The sequence below is a fragment of the Pseudophryne corroboree genome, chromosome 10 (assembly GCF_028390025.1).
Source record: "Pseudophryne corroboree isolate aPseCor3 chromosome 10, aPseCor3.hap2, whole genome shotgun sequence".
NCBI lineage: Eukaryota > Metazoa > Chordata > Amphibia > Anura > Myobatrachidae > Pseudophryne > Pseudophryne corroboree.
The window spans coordinates 361,996,073-362,013,277 of NC_086453.1; positions in this window are offsets into that span (position 1 = coordinate 361,996,073).

Below are 17,205 nucleotides of genomic sequence, written 5' to 3' on the forward strand. Positions count from 1 at the left end.
TTTTTCATTCTTTATACCGTCGTCATAGTGTCATACTAGTTGTTACGAGTATACTACTATCTCTTTATCAACCAGTGTACAGTGCGGTAGTTCACGGCTGTGGCTACCTCTGTGTCGGCAGTCGGCAGGCAGTCCGTCCATCCATAATTGTATTATTATTATAATATATACCACCTAACCGTGTTTTTTTTTTCATTCTTTATACCGTCGTCATAGTGTCATACTAGTTGTTACGAGTATACTACTATCTCTTTATCAACCAGTGTACAGTGCGGTAGTTCACGGCTGTGGCTACCTCTGTGTCGGCAGTCGGCAGGCAGTCCGTCCATCCATAATTGTATTATTATTATAATATATACCACCTAACTGTGGTATTTTTTTTTCTTTCTTTATACCGTCGTCATAGTGTCATACTAGTTGTTACGAGTATACTACTATCTCTTTATCAACCAGTGTACAGTGCGGTAGTTCACGGCTGTGGCTACCTCTGTGTCGGCAGTCGGCAGGCAGTCCGTCCATAATTGTATTATTATTATAATATATACCACCTAACCGTGGTTTTTTTTTCATTCTTTATACCGTCGTCATAGTGTCATACTAGTTGTTACGAGTATACTACTATCTCTTTATCAACCAGTGTACAGTGCGGTAGTTCACGGCTGTGGCTACCTCTGTGTCGGCAGTCGGCAGGCAGTCCGTCCATCCATAATTGTATTATTATTATAATATATACCACCTAACCGTGGTTTTTTTTTCATTCTTTATACCGTCATAGTGTCATACTAGTTGTTACGAGTATACTACTATCTCTTTATCAACCAGTGTACAGTGCGGTAGTTCACGGCTGTGGCTACCTCTGTGTCGGCAGTCGGCAGGCAGTCCGTCCATCCATAATTGTATTATTATTATAATATATACCACCTAACCGTGGTTTTTTTTTCATTCTTTATACCGTCGTCATAGTGTCATACTAGTTGTTACGAGTATACTACTATCTCTTTATCAACCAGTGTACAGTGCGGTAGTTCACGGCTGTGGCTACCTCTGTGTCGGCAGTCGGCAGGCAGTCCGTCCATCCATAATTGTATTATTATTATAATATATACCACCTAACCGTGTTTTTTTTTTCATTCTTTATACCGTCGTCATAGTGTCATACTAGTTGTTACGAGTATACTACTATCTCTTTATCAACCAGTGTACAGTGCGGTAGTTCACGGCTGTGGCTACCTCTGTGTCGGCAGTCGGCAGGCAGTCCGTCCATCCATAATTGTATTATTATTATAATATATACCACCTAACTGTGGTATTTTTTTTTCTTTCTTTATACCGTCGTCATAGTGTCATACTAGTTGTTACGAGTATACTACTATCTCTTTATCAACCAGTGTACAGTGCGGTAGTTCACGGCTGTGGCTACCTCTGTGTCGGCAGTCGGCAGGCAGTCCGTCCATCCATAATTGTATTATTATTATAATATATACCACCTAACCGTGGTTTTTTTTTCATTCTTTATACCGTCGTCATAGTGTCATACTAGTTGTTACGAGTATACTACTATCTCTTTATCAACCAGTGTACAGTGCGGTAGTTCACGGCTGTGGCTACCTCTGTGTCGGCAGTCGGCAGGCAGTCCGTCCATCCATAATTGTATTATTATTATAATATATACCACCTAACCGTGGTTTTTTTTTCATTCTTTATACCGTCGTCATAGTGTCATACTAGTTGTTACGAGTATACTACTATCTCTTTATCAACCAGTGTACAGTGCGGTAGTTCACGGCTGTGGCTACCTCTGTGTCGGCAGTCGGCAGGCAGTCCGTCCATCCATAATTGTATTATTATTATAATATATACCACCTAACCGTGGTTTTTTTATACCACCTAACCGTGGCAGTCCGTCCATAATTGTATACTAGTATCCAATCCATCCATCTCCATTGTTTACCTGAGGTGCCTTTTAGTTCTGCCTATAAAATATGGAGAACAAAAAAGTTGAGGTTCCAAAATTAGGGAAAGATCAAGATCCACTTCCACCTCGTGCTGAAGCTGCTGCCACTAGTCATGGCCGAGACGATGAAATGCCAGCAACGTCGTCTGCCAAGGCCGATGCCCAATGTCATAGTACAGAGCATGTCAAATCCAAAACACCAAATATCAGAAAAAAAAGGACTCCAAAACCTAAACTAAAATTGTCGGAGGAGAAGCGTAAACTTGCCAATATGCCATTTACCACACGGAGTGGCAAGGAACGGCTGAGGCCCTGGCCTATGTTCATGGCTAGTGGTTCAGCTTCACATGAGGATGGAAGCACTCAGCCTCTCGCTAGAAAAATGAAACGACTCAAGCTGGCAAAAGCACAGCAAAGAACTGTGCGTTCTTCGAAATCCCAAATCCACAAGGAGAGTCCAATTGTGTCGGTTGCGATGCCTGACCTTCCCAACACTGGATGTGAAGAGCATGCGCCTTCCACCATTTGCACGCCCCCTGCAAGTGCTGGAAGGAGCACCCGCAGTCCAGTTCCTGATAGTGAGATTGAAGATGTCAGTGTTGAAGTCCACCAGGATGAGGAGGATATGGGTGTTGCTGGCGCTGGGGAGGAAATTGACAAGGAGGATTCTGATGGTGAGGTGGTTTGTTTAAGTCAGGCACCCGGGGAGACACCTGTTGTCCGTGGGACGAATATGGCCGTTGACATGCCAGGTGAAAATACCAAAAAAATCAGCTCTTCGGTGTGGAGGTATTTCACCAGAAATGCGGACAACAGGTGTCAAGCCGTGTGTTCCCTTTGTCAAGCTGTAATAAGTAGGGGTAAGGACGTTAACCACCTCGGAACATCCTCCCTTATACGTCACCTGCAGCGCATTCATAATAAGTCAGTGACAAGTTCAAAAACTTTGGGTGACAGCGGAAGCACTCCACTGACCAGTAAATCCCTTCCTCTTGTAACCAAGCTCACGCAAACCACCCCACCAACTCCCTCAGTGTCAATTTCCTCCTTCCCCAGGAATGCCAATAGTCCTGCAGGCCATGTCACTGGCAATTCTGACGATTCCTCTCCTGCCTGGGATTCCTCCGATGCATCCTTGCGTGTAACGCCTACTGCTGCTGGCGCTGCTGTTGTTGCTGCTGGGAGTCGATGGTCATCCCAGAGAGGAAGTCGTAAGACCACTTTTACTACTTCCACCAAGCAATTGACTGTCCAACAGTCATTTGCGAGGAAGATTAAATATCACAGCAGTCATCCTACTGCAAAGCGGATAACTGAGGCCTTGACATCCTGGGTGGTGAGAAACGTGGTTCCGGTATCCATCATTACTGCAGAGCCAACTAAAGACTTGTTGGAGGTACTGTGTCCCCGGTACCAAATACCATCTAGGTTCCATTTCTCTAGGGTTGCGATACCGAAAATGTACACAGGACCTCAGAAAAAGAGTCACCAGTGTCCTAAAAAATGCAGCTGTACCCAATGTCCACTTAACCACGGACATGTGGACAAGTGGAGCAGGGCAGGGTCAGGACTATATGACTGTGACAGCCCACTGGGTAGATGTATGGACTCCCGCCGCAAGAACAGCAGCGGCGGCACCAGTAGCAGCATCTCGCAAACGCCAACTCGTTCCTAGGCAGGCTACGCTTTGTATCACCGGTTTCCAGAATACGCACACAGCTGAAAACCTCTTACGGCAACTGAGGAAGATCATCGCGGAATGGCTTACCCCAATTGGACTCTCCTGTGGATTTGTGGCATCGGACAACGCCAGCAATATTGTGCGTGCATTACATCTGGGCAAATTCCAGCACGTCCCATGTTTTGCACATACCTTGAATTTGGTGGTGCAGAATTTTTTAAAAAACGACAGGGGCGTGCAAGAGATGCTGTCGGTGGCCAGAAAAATTGCGGGACACTTTCGGCGTACAGGCAGCACGTACAGAAGACTGGAGCACCACCAAAAACGCCTGAACCTGCCCTGCCATCATCTGAAGCAGGAGGTGGTAACGAGGTGGAATTCAACCCTCTATATGCTTCAGAGGTTGGAGGAGCAGCAAAAGGCCATTCAAGCCTATACAACTGACCACGATATAGGAGGTGGAATGCACCTGTCTCAAGCGCAGTGGAGAATGATTTCAACGTTGTGCAAGGTTCTGCAACCTTTTGAACTTGCCACACGTGAAGTCAGTTCAGACACTGCCAGCCTGAGTCAGGTCATTCCCCTCATCAGGCTTTTGCAGAAGAAGCTGGAGACATTGAAGGAGGAGCTAACATAGAGCGATTCCGCTAGGCATGTGGGACTTGTGGATGGAGCCCTTAATTCGCTTAACAAGGATTCACGGGTGGTCAATCTGTTGAAATCAGAGCACTACATTTTGGCCACCGTGCTCGATCCTAGATTTAAAACCTACCTTGGATCTCTCTTTCCGGCGCACACAAGTCTGCTGGGTTTCAAAGACCTGCTGGTGAGAAAATTGTCAAGTCAAGCGGAACGCGACCTGTCAACATCTCCTCCTTCACATTCTCCCGCAACTGGGGCTGCGAGGAAAAGGCTCAGAATTCCGAGCCCACCCGCTGGCGGTGATGCAGGGCAGTCTGAAACGACTGCTGATGCTGACATCTGGTCCGGACTGAAGGACCTGACAACCATTACGGACATGTCGTCTACTGTCACTGCATATGATTCTATCACCATTGATAGAATGGTGGAGGATTATATGAGTGACCGCATCCAAGTAGGCACGTCACACAGTCCGTACTTATACTGGCAGGAAAAAGAGGCAATTTGGAGGCCCTTGCACAAACTGGCTTTATTCTACCTAAGTTGCCCTCCCACAAGTGTGTACTCCGAAAGAGTGTTTAGTGCCGCCGCTCACCTTGTCAGCAATCGGCGTACGAGGTTACATCCAGAAAATGTGGAGAAGATGATGTTCATTAAAATGAATTATAATCAATTCCTCCGCGGAGACATTGACCAGCAGCAATTGCCTCCACAAAGTACACAGGGAGCTGAGATGGTGGATTCCAGTGGGGACGAATTGATAATCTGTGAGGAGGGGGATGTACACGGTGATATATCGGAGGATGATGATGAGGTGAACATCTTGCCTCTGTAGAGCCAGTTTGTGCAAGGAGAGATTAATTGCTTCTTTTTTGGTGGGGGTCCAAACCAACCCGTCTTTTCAGTCACAGTCGTGTGGCAGACCCTGTCACTGAAATGATGGGTTGGTTAAAGTGTGCATGTCCTGTTTTGTTTATACAACATAAGGGTGGGTGGGAAGGGCCCAAGGACAATTCCATCTTGCACCTCTTTTTTCTTTTATTTTTCTTTGCGTCATGTGCTGTTTGGGGAGGGTTTTTTGGAAGGGACATCCTGCGTGACACTGCAGTGCCACTCCTAGATGGGCCCGGTGTTTGTGTCGGCCACTAGGGTCGCTTATCTTTCTCACACAGTCAGCTACCTCATTGCGCCTCTTTTTTTCTTTGCGTCATGTGCTGTTTGGGGAGGGTTTTTTGGAAGGGACATCCTGCGTGACACTGCAGTGCCACTCCTAGATGGGCCCGGTGTTTGTGTCGGCCACTAGGGTCGCTAATCTTACTCACACAGCTACCTCATTGCGCCTCTTTTTTTCTTTGCGTCATGTGCTGTTTGGGGAGGGTTTTTTGGAAGGGACATCCTGCGTGACACTGCAGTGCCACTCCTAGATGGGCCCGGTGTTTGTGTCGGCCACTAGGGTCGCTTATCTTTCTCACACAGTCAGCTACCTCATTGCGCCTCTTTTTTTCTTTGCGTCATGTGCTGTTTGGGGAGGGTTTTTTGGAAGGGACATCCTGCGTGACACTGCAGTGCCACTCCTAGATGGGCCCGGTGTTTGTGTCGGCCACTAGGGTCGCTAATCTTACTCACACAGCTACCTCATTGCGCCTCTTTTTTTCTTTGCGTCATGTGCTGTTTGGGGAGGGTTTTTTGGAAGGGACATCCTGCGTGACACTGCAGTGCCACTCCTAGATGGGCCCGGTGTTTGTGTCGGCCACTAGGGTCGCTTATCTTACTCACACAGCGACCTCGGTGCAAATTTTAGGACTAAAAATAATATTGTGAGGTGTGATGTGTTCAGAATAGGCTGAAAATGAGTGTAAATTATGTTTTTTGAGGTTAATAATACTTTGGGATCAAAATTACCCCCAAATTCTATGATTTAAGCTGTTTTTTAGGGTTTTTTGAAAAAAACACCCGAATCCAAAACACACCCGAATCCGACAAAAAAAATTCGGTGAGGTTTTGCCAAAACGCGGTCGAACCCAAAACACGGCCGCGGAACCGAACCCAAAACCAAAACACAAAACCCGAAAAATTTCCGGCGCTCATCTCTAGTTGAAGTAGCTTTGACACACGCACGTAGAAATGTATTGAAAATGTATTAGGTGTTCCCAGGTGTGGTTTCAGAGAGGAGGGAGTCCGTATGCTGGTTCTGTACGGTTCCCCTCCTCTCCGGCAGTGCAGTAGACTCTGGCTTCATGCTACAATTTATTCTCCATGCACAGGTCTCTGAGAACTTGGCACCTGTACCTTGTTCCAGGGGAAAATCTTTACTGCAGATGCTCAAATCACAAGGATAATGGCCACGGTGGACACTTTCCCTGTGATTTTTGCAGCTCTGCAGCCAGTGCGGGGACAGTGGAGGGATAACTATAATTATATGGGTGTAGGGTATGCGGTGTATGGGCTTGAAAACAGGGGGCATGGTTCACAACCTCATCATTCCTGTGAAGCCATGCCTCCTTTTGTCATGTCCATGTTCCCTTTTTGGGCGCAGGAGTGCCTATGTCACCATGGAGAATGTTGGGTGGTATGTATGACAGTGTCATGGAAGTGTTGCAGGTACAGATGAGTCTTCTTACATCTTTTCAGTACATACCATGGCTAAACTTTTTTGTACATGCAGTGAGTGGATGGATTTAAAAAAAATATTGATTCCCATAATAGAATATGTATAAAGTAGCATAATAAACCATGGCTAAATCTCTGACTCTATGGCATGCCAAACCGTGCCACACATGGCAGGATATAGGAAAGGTGTATGAGGACACATCTGTATGTCGCTGAAGTGGCTGTGTATAGAGACATTTAGATGCTCATACCGAGCAACAGAAGCGGCAGCAGCGTATGACTCAGATCAGCCCCTACTGTAAGTATGAGATGCAAATAGACACAAATACACCAGATCTTCCTGACAATTTGCAAATGATAAATCTTAATAATAATCAAATATATTACTGTACATTTATATTGAGCTGATGTTAAAACCTTATCAACAGATATAGTATTTGTCATTACTTACAGTTCCCTGTGTGATTAAAGAGTCTGAGATTAATGTGTGATCTGTGAGTGGTTCTGTCACCCACCAGGGACCATTGTTGTCATTCGCTCAGCAGACTCATAGTTACTACAATAACCCACATATAATTTTATTATCCCACTGATATCTGACTTAGAGACAAGGACTAGATGATGATTTATGTCACAGAGAAGGAGAGAGTTTGTGATTGACTTTAAATAACCATATAACATTTTCGATTGAAATGTTATTAAATTACTGTAGAAGTTTGATTCTTCTAAGTAACTCCCCGATTCTTCCAGCAAACATACATTTACAGCAAGACTCCACTTCTTTCTAATAGGACCCACCCTTCTAGGCAGCTGGAATTAGAACTGTCCCAAGAGTCATGGGACTGTAATTTACCACATGTATGTCATCCATTAACAAATTTACTGGCACAGTTTAAGTGGGGAATTCAATTGTGTCCTTTAATTATTGACACGAAAAAATGGGCTTTAACCACAATTTTTTCCCATTGGCCTATATTGGGCAACTCATTTTAAGCCCTGTTTTGATATATGAAAACTGACCCATTGTCTTGCAAAAACACTTGGATCTGGGATGAGTTGCCAGATCTATGTATTTTCATGTGGTCGATTGTGAAAATGGGTCAGTTCTCAAGGTTTTTCTCAGGTCAGTTTTCAGGGATTTTCTCAGGTCAGTTTTCAGGGATTTTCTTTGCCTGCCTCCATTCAGGAAAAAAAATCCTCGATAGCACTGGCTTTAGAGGCTACTTGGATAACCCTCAAGGATCCATTAGCCATGGTAAGTTACCGCAGTTAATTGAATTCACCTGTACATTTTTTTTTTTAATCATCAATAATTTTTGTGAAGAGTAAAAAATGCAATTTTTTTTTACGGAAAAATAGGATACAGAAAAGAAAAAGAGGGGGTGGGGGGACAAAACCATGGAAAAGGGATGTAGCTAACATTCCAGACAAATCAAACACAAATACAGAGAGCATGTTAATCAGAGGGTACATACACAATAAGAAATAATTATACAAGTAAGCATTAGGCATACTATAAAAATGAACAGTAGGTAATAACCCCATAAATGCAGTGAGACATAGAGAAAAACATGTCTAGGGACATTTAAGATGGAGAGGAGGCTCCTGCACCACCTGACACATATTCATGCCAAGCCATCCATTTCACCATAGGTGAGGATGCCAGAGATGAATAGGGCATAAATTCAGTTTCCATAGTATAATGAAATAGAATCTTTTTAACAACCAGAGAAAGGGAGAGAGGAGATGGTTGCTTCCAGCACTGAGCTAATGCAGCTCTAGCAGCTATACATATATGTCCTAACAGATATCTCTGATGAGGCAATACTTTGTCAGGGAAAATGTGTAATAAAGCCAAGGCCAGAAAGGGAATCAATTACAAATTCAACACATCATTCAACACATCATGAATTAGTTGAAATATTGCTGACCAAAAGCTTTGGATAGATGGGCAAGTTCAAAAAATATAAAAAATATGACCCACCTTCCCTCAATTCCTCCAGCAAAATTTTGAACATGAGGGCCAAATAGTATGAATTCTATCAGGCGTTAGGTACAACCTACAATATGTAAGAGTTTAATGTGCATCTCCGAGTGATTCAGACATCTCAAACTGTGATAGGATGAACTAAATATACTTTCCCAGTGACCCTCAGATAATGGAATCCCCAGGTATGTCTCAAATTTCAATTGCACCCTATATTTTGTGGTATTGAATAAATCTAAAAGAATTTTATACCAAAAAGAGATAACTTTATTTGAGTTAAGATGCTAAGCATGCTACAATGGCCTGAGCTGAAGGTCCCGGGTTAACCAAAGATCTAGGCAAATTTTTAAACCAATGTAGTACATGAAGGTAGTAAAATAGTTTCCTGTCAGGAAGGTTTGCAGCAATGGAAAGGGGAACATGACACTACCATCCAAGAGATTTATTTATTTATTTATTACCAGTTTCTTATATAGCGCAGCATATTCCCTTGCACTTTAAAATTAGAACAACAGTAATAGAACAAAACTGGGTAAAAACAGACAGACATAGAGGTAGGAAGGCCCTGCTCGCAAGCTTACAATCTCCCCTAGGGACTGTAGGTTACATGCATACCAAGTGGAGAGATTAAGGTTAGGGATTAATTTAGCTACAGAGCGTAATGATAAATCTGAGTATGGATATAAATGCCCAGGGGGTGGCCTATCAATTTATCCCAAACCCGTAGGGACGAGTTTACAGATGGAAGAAATGTCAATGATGAATTTCTTAAGCTTGATGGTATTTTGATAAGGTCTGCAAGGGGAATATCCAGGCACCCTGCTCTCTCAATAGCTACCCAGCTTACAAGATATGGTACACCAAACCAATATTTAAGTTGTGCTAGCACACAAGCCTCCTGATATGAAACAAGATCCGGCAGAGCCTAGCCTCCATTTCTGTGTGGAAGGATCATTCTAGAGTAAGCCAGTCTATGGGTTTTGGCCTTCCACACAAAATGCAATAATATATTGCGACCCTTATCTAAATACATTTTAGGAAAGGAAAAGGGTATTGTACAATATAAATACATAAGTTTCAGGAGGATAGTCATTTTAAAAGCTGACAATCTCCCCAACCATGAGATCTCATAAGAGAGCAAAGATGTAGTCAAGGCCAACAGATTATCAAGCAGCAGAGGTAAATTAACTTCAAGAACAGAAGGGGTGGCAGGGGGAATATGAATCCCTAGGTATTGAAGTATAGTTGAGCACCAATTGTATGGATATTGGGACTTAAGAACAGAAAGAACCGGGGTCAGAATATTAATGGGGAGGGCATCAGATTAGTCATATTCATCCTGTAATTGGAAGCTGCACTATAGTTTTGTAATATACCATGTTAACTGGGGAGGGAAGATAATTGCTCAGTAACAAAAAGTAGGATCATTGTCCGCAAATAAACATAATTTATGTCTGCTATTACCAAACATAATCCCAGGAAATTCCCTAGTCATCCGAATATTTTTAACAAGGGGTTGAATGCCCAAAACAAAAATCAAGGGCTACAAAGGGCATCCCTGTCGGGTACCATTCGTGATTGGGAAAGCACCCAATAAAAACCCATTGCTGAAAACACAGGCAGAGGGGCAGCTGTATAAGGCTAGTACTGAAGATAAAATGTGATCACTAAATCCGAATTTCTCTAGGATCGAATGCATGTACAAAGTCCATTGAATGCTTTTTCTGCATCCAGAGAGATCAGAAGGAGGCCGAGGCCTGTCTGCCGGGCACAAAACCAACTTTATCTGTATGAATCAAGGATGCCAAAAAAGCATCCAAATGGATAGCTATAAGTTTGGCAAATATTTTAACATCTCTATTCAGGAGTGCAATAGGCCTATAGCTTTGACAGTAACATAGTAACATACTAACATAGTAACATAGTATCTGAGGTTGAAAAAAGACAATTGTCCATCAAGTTCAACCTATTTGTGGTCTCCTACGCACAATGATTTGTCTAAAATTATGACTGATGCTGATTTCAGCCGTTGCATTTTATCCTTTTTTATAGTAACTATAGTGCACCATAACCCTGGATATCCTTATCCATGAGGAATTTATCTAACCCATTATTAAAGGTGTTGACAGAGTCTGCCATTAAAACTCCCTCAGGCAGGGAATTCCAAACACGTATTGTCCTTACCGTGAAAAAGCCTTTACGACGTATTGTGTGGAATCTCCTCTCTTCTAACCTGAGCGGGTGTCCACGAGTCCTATGTGTTGATCTGGCCAAAAACAGGTCCCGCACTAGCTCTGTGTGTTGTCCCCTTATATATTTGTAGATGTTGATCATATCCCCTCTTGGTCTCCTCTTTTCCAATGTAAACATGCTTAGTCTTTCAAGCCTTTCATTGTATTCCATCCTCTCCATGCCCTTAATTAGTTTGGTTGCCCTCCTCTGAACCTTTTCTAGCTCCAGGATATCCTTTTTGTAGTACGGACCCCAGAATTGTACACAGTATTCAAGATGTGGCCTCGCTAGTGATTTATATAATGGGAGTATAATACCCTCGTCCCTTGCATCAATTCCCCGTTTTATGCATGCTAGTATCTTATTAGCCTTCTTTGCTGCCATCCTACTTTGGGAGAACACCTAAGTCTTTTTCCAGTACAGTATCCCCTAATTTTACCCCATTCAGTATGTAGGTGTTATTTTTGTTCTTGCTACCACAGTGCATTACCTTACACTTGTCTGTGTTGAAGCGCATTCTCCATTTGGCTGCCCATGCTTCTAATTTAACTAAGTCGTTCTGAAGAGACTCAGCATCCTCCTCTGTATTTATAGCCTTACACAATTTGTTATCATCTGCAAAAACTGACACCATGCTTCTAAACCTTCTGTTAGGTCGTTAATGAAAATGTTGAACAATAGCGGTCCTAAGACCGAGCCTTGTGGCACACAACTTAACACTTCAGTCCAATATGAAAGAAATCCATTAACCACAATGCGCTGCTCTCTATTAACTAACCAATTCTTGACCCAAGTGCATATAGAGCTTCCTAGCCCTATTTCTTGTAGCTTGTAGATAAGTCTCATGTGTGGTACTGTGTCGAAAGCTTTGGCAAAATCTAAAAAGATTACATCCACCTCTTTACCCTGATCGAGGTTTGCACTTACTGTTTCATAAAAACCAAGTAAGTTGGTTTGACAGGATCTGTCCTTCACGAATCCATTTTGATTCCTTTTAATGATTTTATTGGCTTCAAGGAACTTTTGAATACTATCCCTTAGAATACCTTCCAGTACTTTCCCCACTATAGATGTAAGACTAACTGTTCTATAGTTTCCCGGTTCAGCTTTACTTCACTTTTTGAATATAGGCACTACTTCCGCTATACGCCAGTCTTTGGGAACCATACCTGATATAACTGAATCCTTAAAGATCAAAAATAGCGGTCTTGCAAGTTCAGAGTGAAGCTCCATTAGAACCCTTGGGTGAATTTCATCGGGCCCCAATGACATATCAATCTTTAAATGTTTCAATCGGTCACAGACTACCTCCTCATTTAAATAAGTACCTATCAGTGGGATATTCTCATTATTGAGGTTGTGTGTTAGTCCCATAATTGGGTCCTCTCTAGTAAATACTGTTGAAAAAAATTAATTAAGTATGTCCGCTATGTCATTATCATTTTTGATTAAGACTCCCGACTTGTCTTTTACAGGGCCTATACTCTCCTTTTTTAATCTCTTGCTATTAATGTATTTAAAGATTTTTTTGGGATTCGCTTTGCTTTCCTTTGCTACTAGTTTTTCTGTTTCTACTATAGCCGCTCTTATTTCTTTTTTGCAATTTTGTTACAGTCCTTATAGTGCTGAAATGATTCTGCATTCCCATCAGATTTGTATTTTTTAAATGCTTGCCTTTTCTTGCCCATAAGTTCCTTTATTTTTTTATTGAGCCACATCGGTTTATTATTCTGAATCTTTTTTTTGCTGCTCGTAGGAATAAATTTGGGAGTATTTTTAGCTAGTAGTGATTTTAATACATCCCATTTCTCTGTAGTATTTTTTCCTAGAAACAAACCTTCCCAATCAATATCCCTTAGAGTTTCCAACATCATTTCAAAGTTGACTTTACTAAAGTTTAGAGTCCTAGTTGAGCCAGTATAGGACTCTTTATGAAAACTTAAATTGAATGTGTCCTTATTGTGGTCGCTGTTTCCTATGGGCTCCCCCACTTCAATATCTGATACCAATTCCCCATTGTTTGTTAATACCAGGTCAAAGATTGCATTGTACCTTGTGGGTTCCTCAATTAGTTGAACTAAGTAGTTATCATTAAGTGTGTTTAAAAACTTATTACCCCTAGCAGTATCACATGAATCATTTTTCCAGTTTATCTCTGGATAGCTAAAATCTCCCATCACCACTATGTCACCTACTCCTGCTGCTCTTTCAATTTGCCTCAGTAACAATTACTCATCAGATACATTAATACCAGGCGGCCTGTAGCATACCCCCAATACTAACTTTTTTATTCCCTTTTCACCACATGCAATTTCTTCCCATAGCGTCTTGACCGTATCTACAGTACCCTCCTGCAAATCCTCCCGTATATCAGGTTTTAAAAAATGGTTTTACATGAAGACACACCCCTCCACCCTTTTTATTTAGTCTGTCTCTCCTAAACAGCATATAGCCTTCTAGATTGACTGTCCAGTCATGAGATTCGTACCACAAAGTTTCAGTAATGCCTATAATATCATACTATTTACTTGCTGCAAGTATTTCTAGTTCACCCTTTTTACCAGTAATGCTTCTATCGTTCACATACATACAGCTAAGATAAGTATTTCCCTTTGTGTTAGGGACATCTTTCACCTTATGTAACAATGATGACCTGTAATTGTCATTGGTTAGTGCTTTGGTAAAACCTCTTTTAGTACCCATGTTGATACCTTTACCGCCTGCTCTGACCCTCCCCCCAACTTCTCCCCCATTTCGTTCACTACCGCCATCCCCACTCTTCTCACTGCATGCCCCGTAGTTTCTAGCTAAACCCTCCCCCCAGGCTCCTAGTTTAAAATCTCCTCCAACCTTCTAACCATCCTTCCCCCCAGCACCGCTGCCCCCTCCACATTCAGGTGCAATCCATCACGACAAAAAAGATGACGCCTGACTGAGAAGTCCGCCCAGTGTTCCAGGAACATGAATCCCTCTTTTCTGCACCAGTCTCTAAGCCACACATTTACATCCCTAATCTCCCTCTGCCTCCCTGGACTAGCGCGTGGCACGGGTAATATTTCAGAGAATATTACCTTAGATGTCCTTTCCTTAAGTTTCTTGCCTTATTCCCTGTAGTCTTTCTTAAGGACATCCCACCTTCTGCTACCGTGCACTAGGTTTTTGCCAGGTTTGGGCAATGTGATAAACTGGGCTTCCAGCATTTCTTTCGGGAAAGGCCCAAGAGTAGACACCTCATCAAATACTAAAGATACGGTGGTCATTAAGGCAGATATAAAACTCATAAATGAAGCCATCTGAACCTGGAGCTTTGCCATGAGGAAGCGCGTTAATCACCTGTGCCACATTTGAAGGAGACCAAGAAGCATTCAAGGATGCCAATTGTTCCACATTAAGAGCAGGGAGTTTAATGTCCATTAAAAAGGCATTAACAGTTTTTCAAAGTGGGCTGGAAAGTGTGGTGATCAGAGGATAAATTATATAAATTAGTATTGTAATTAGCAAATTGAGTAGATATGTCAAACATATTGGGCACCTTAGTACCTTGGGGGGAGATTAAATGTTTAATCCTGTTCTTATCCTGCATAAAACAAAGTTTACGGGCTAGCATCCTACACGACCCGTTACCAGACAAATATAATTTCTGCTGTAACCTATTTAGAGCGAACTGAAGGCTTTATTCAGACCTGATCGTAACCGTGCAAAATTTTGCATGGCTAAGATCAGGCACACTGACATGTGGGGGGATGCCCAGCACAGGGCTAGTCCACCCTGCATGTCAGGCCTAGCCCTATCATGCAAGTACAAAAGCTCGCTGGCAGCGAGCTATTTGTTGCTGTTAGTGTCACAGCGGCTGCATGTCTTTTAAGCCTGACCTCGTACTACTGGCTTAAGCACACACCAAAAAGTGGACGAGGAGGAATCTGAGGGGGAATTAGTGGCCAAAAAAATTAAAACACAATCAGTTATCATCTTCTTATATAGATGATCTGAAAGAAGGTGGGGAGATAAGCGCCAAGGTTTTGGGTGAACAAATTGATGGGAAACATTCCATGACCAGAGGAGAAGGGCATGGTCAGACCATGATATAGGTAGAATATCCACCTGGTCTGAATGTTCTAACGTCCATTTATCACACAAAATAATGTCTATGCGTGAGTAACAATTGTGGATAGGCAAAATATGTGTACAGTCCCATCTGGATGGATTCTGAACCCTCCATAGATTATATAGATCATATTCAGACAACAAAGTTTGAAAGGCTAAAGAGGAGCTATTGCAGGACTTGGCAGACTGTGTAGTGGGATGGTTAGATCTATCCAATTTTGGGTCTACCACTAAACTTAAATTGCCCAAAACAATCAATGCACCATAGCGGACCTTCATGACAGCAGAGCAAAGTTTCATTATGAAGGGTACCTGATTTCAATTCGGGGCATAAAGAGAGACTAATGTAACCGGCATATCCTCCAGTACTCCAGTTAATATAAGGTAACGGGCATTCTTATCTGCTGTATGGGATTTCAATTCAAAAGAGCCTGAATTTCGGAAGAGGATGGCCACTCCATTGTGTTTAAAAGGGCCATTTGCAAAAAATCCTACCGGATATCTCTGATCTTTCAGAGTGGTTGGACCCAATGCTGAGAAATGGGTTTCCTGCATCACCACTACATCAGCCCTATGCTGGAAGTCAGGACTAACCTATGTTTATGAGGAGAATTCAAATCTTTAACATTTAAGGAATAAACTCATACCATTCAAAAAGTTAAAGTATGATAACAGCTAACATTCCATAGAGGTGGGGAGGATAAAATACAGGGAAGGAAAGGACAGGACAAGGAATAAAAAACCGAAAGGACCCAGGAAATCCTTATTATCACATACTGACACAAGGGCAGTTGCTGCTCATCTCATATGAATACAAGACCATCTCATAATCATCACATATGTACAGAAAACTGTTGCCTGATAATCTCGCATTGACACAAAATAACCTCCTGATAATCTATCTGATAATGGCGCAAAATAACCTCCAGATTATTTTATAATTATATATGAAAATAAACTGATCATCACACACTGACACATGAACAACTACTGATCTCTTGGACGGTATTTGTGTGTTTTAAAATATCAATTGTAGTGAGAGGGGTTCTCTCATCTGAATTGCCCACATTTCTGTGGGATCAGCTATCTCCAGGGGAGAGGAAAACAAAGCTTTTACACTCTTAAGCAGCAATGGTGGTTTGAAACTCTGGGTTTTCCAAGCTATATATATACAGGCTGGCACAAAAGTAGGTATACACTACTGATATTCCATTAGTCTCTCTTTTTGAAAGAGAATTGGAATGATTGCACGGAATCCAAGTGAAGTAGAATAAAATACACTATGTAGTGTAAATATACAGCAGTATAAATATCTGTATACAGTATTAAAAGGAGACTGACAACTATTGACAACTGGCGTTGTCTGAGCAGGTCACATCACATACCAAATTAAAGGTCCTGGTCCGTAGATTTGCAGAAAAATATTGGCATGGTTATTGGTTGCTTTATTTAAGAGATATGTGGCAAAACACCCACCTGCCATTTACATGTTGTCACCATTGTGCTCTGGAAAATTTGACAGTTGGTGAGCTCTCCCTGTGCACCTGCTGGGTGACCTGAAACATGTGACCTGCTGAATGGTCTGCAAACTGTGACAGTTATTTGCAGCCACCCAATGAGCAGGGATTTTTCTAAATTCGACTCCTAAGGGGGTAAAAAGGGATAAAATGTGTTGCCCAGCAAACATTTGCCCGGTGGAAACTAGGCACATCAGCCAGTAGTAGTAGTAATTATACATGGTCAAGTCACATTATTATGACCATCGCCTACATTTGAAGTCGGCAATGCGTATCCCATGAAATACATCATATAAAGTTATCAGGATCGTATCAGGATCCCGGCGCTTGGAATGCCGGAAGCCATATTAGGAACAACAGCATCCCAATGCTTAGAATCCTGACACCATGGGGTATATTTATTAAGATTCATATTTCTGCCAATTTTAGCAGAGATCAATCTCGGCTGAAATTGGTAGTGTGCGATTGCAACTTTTTG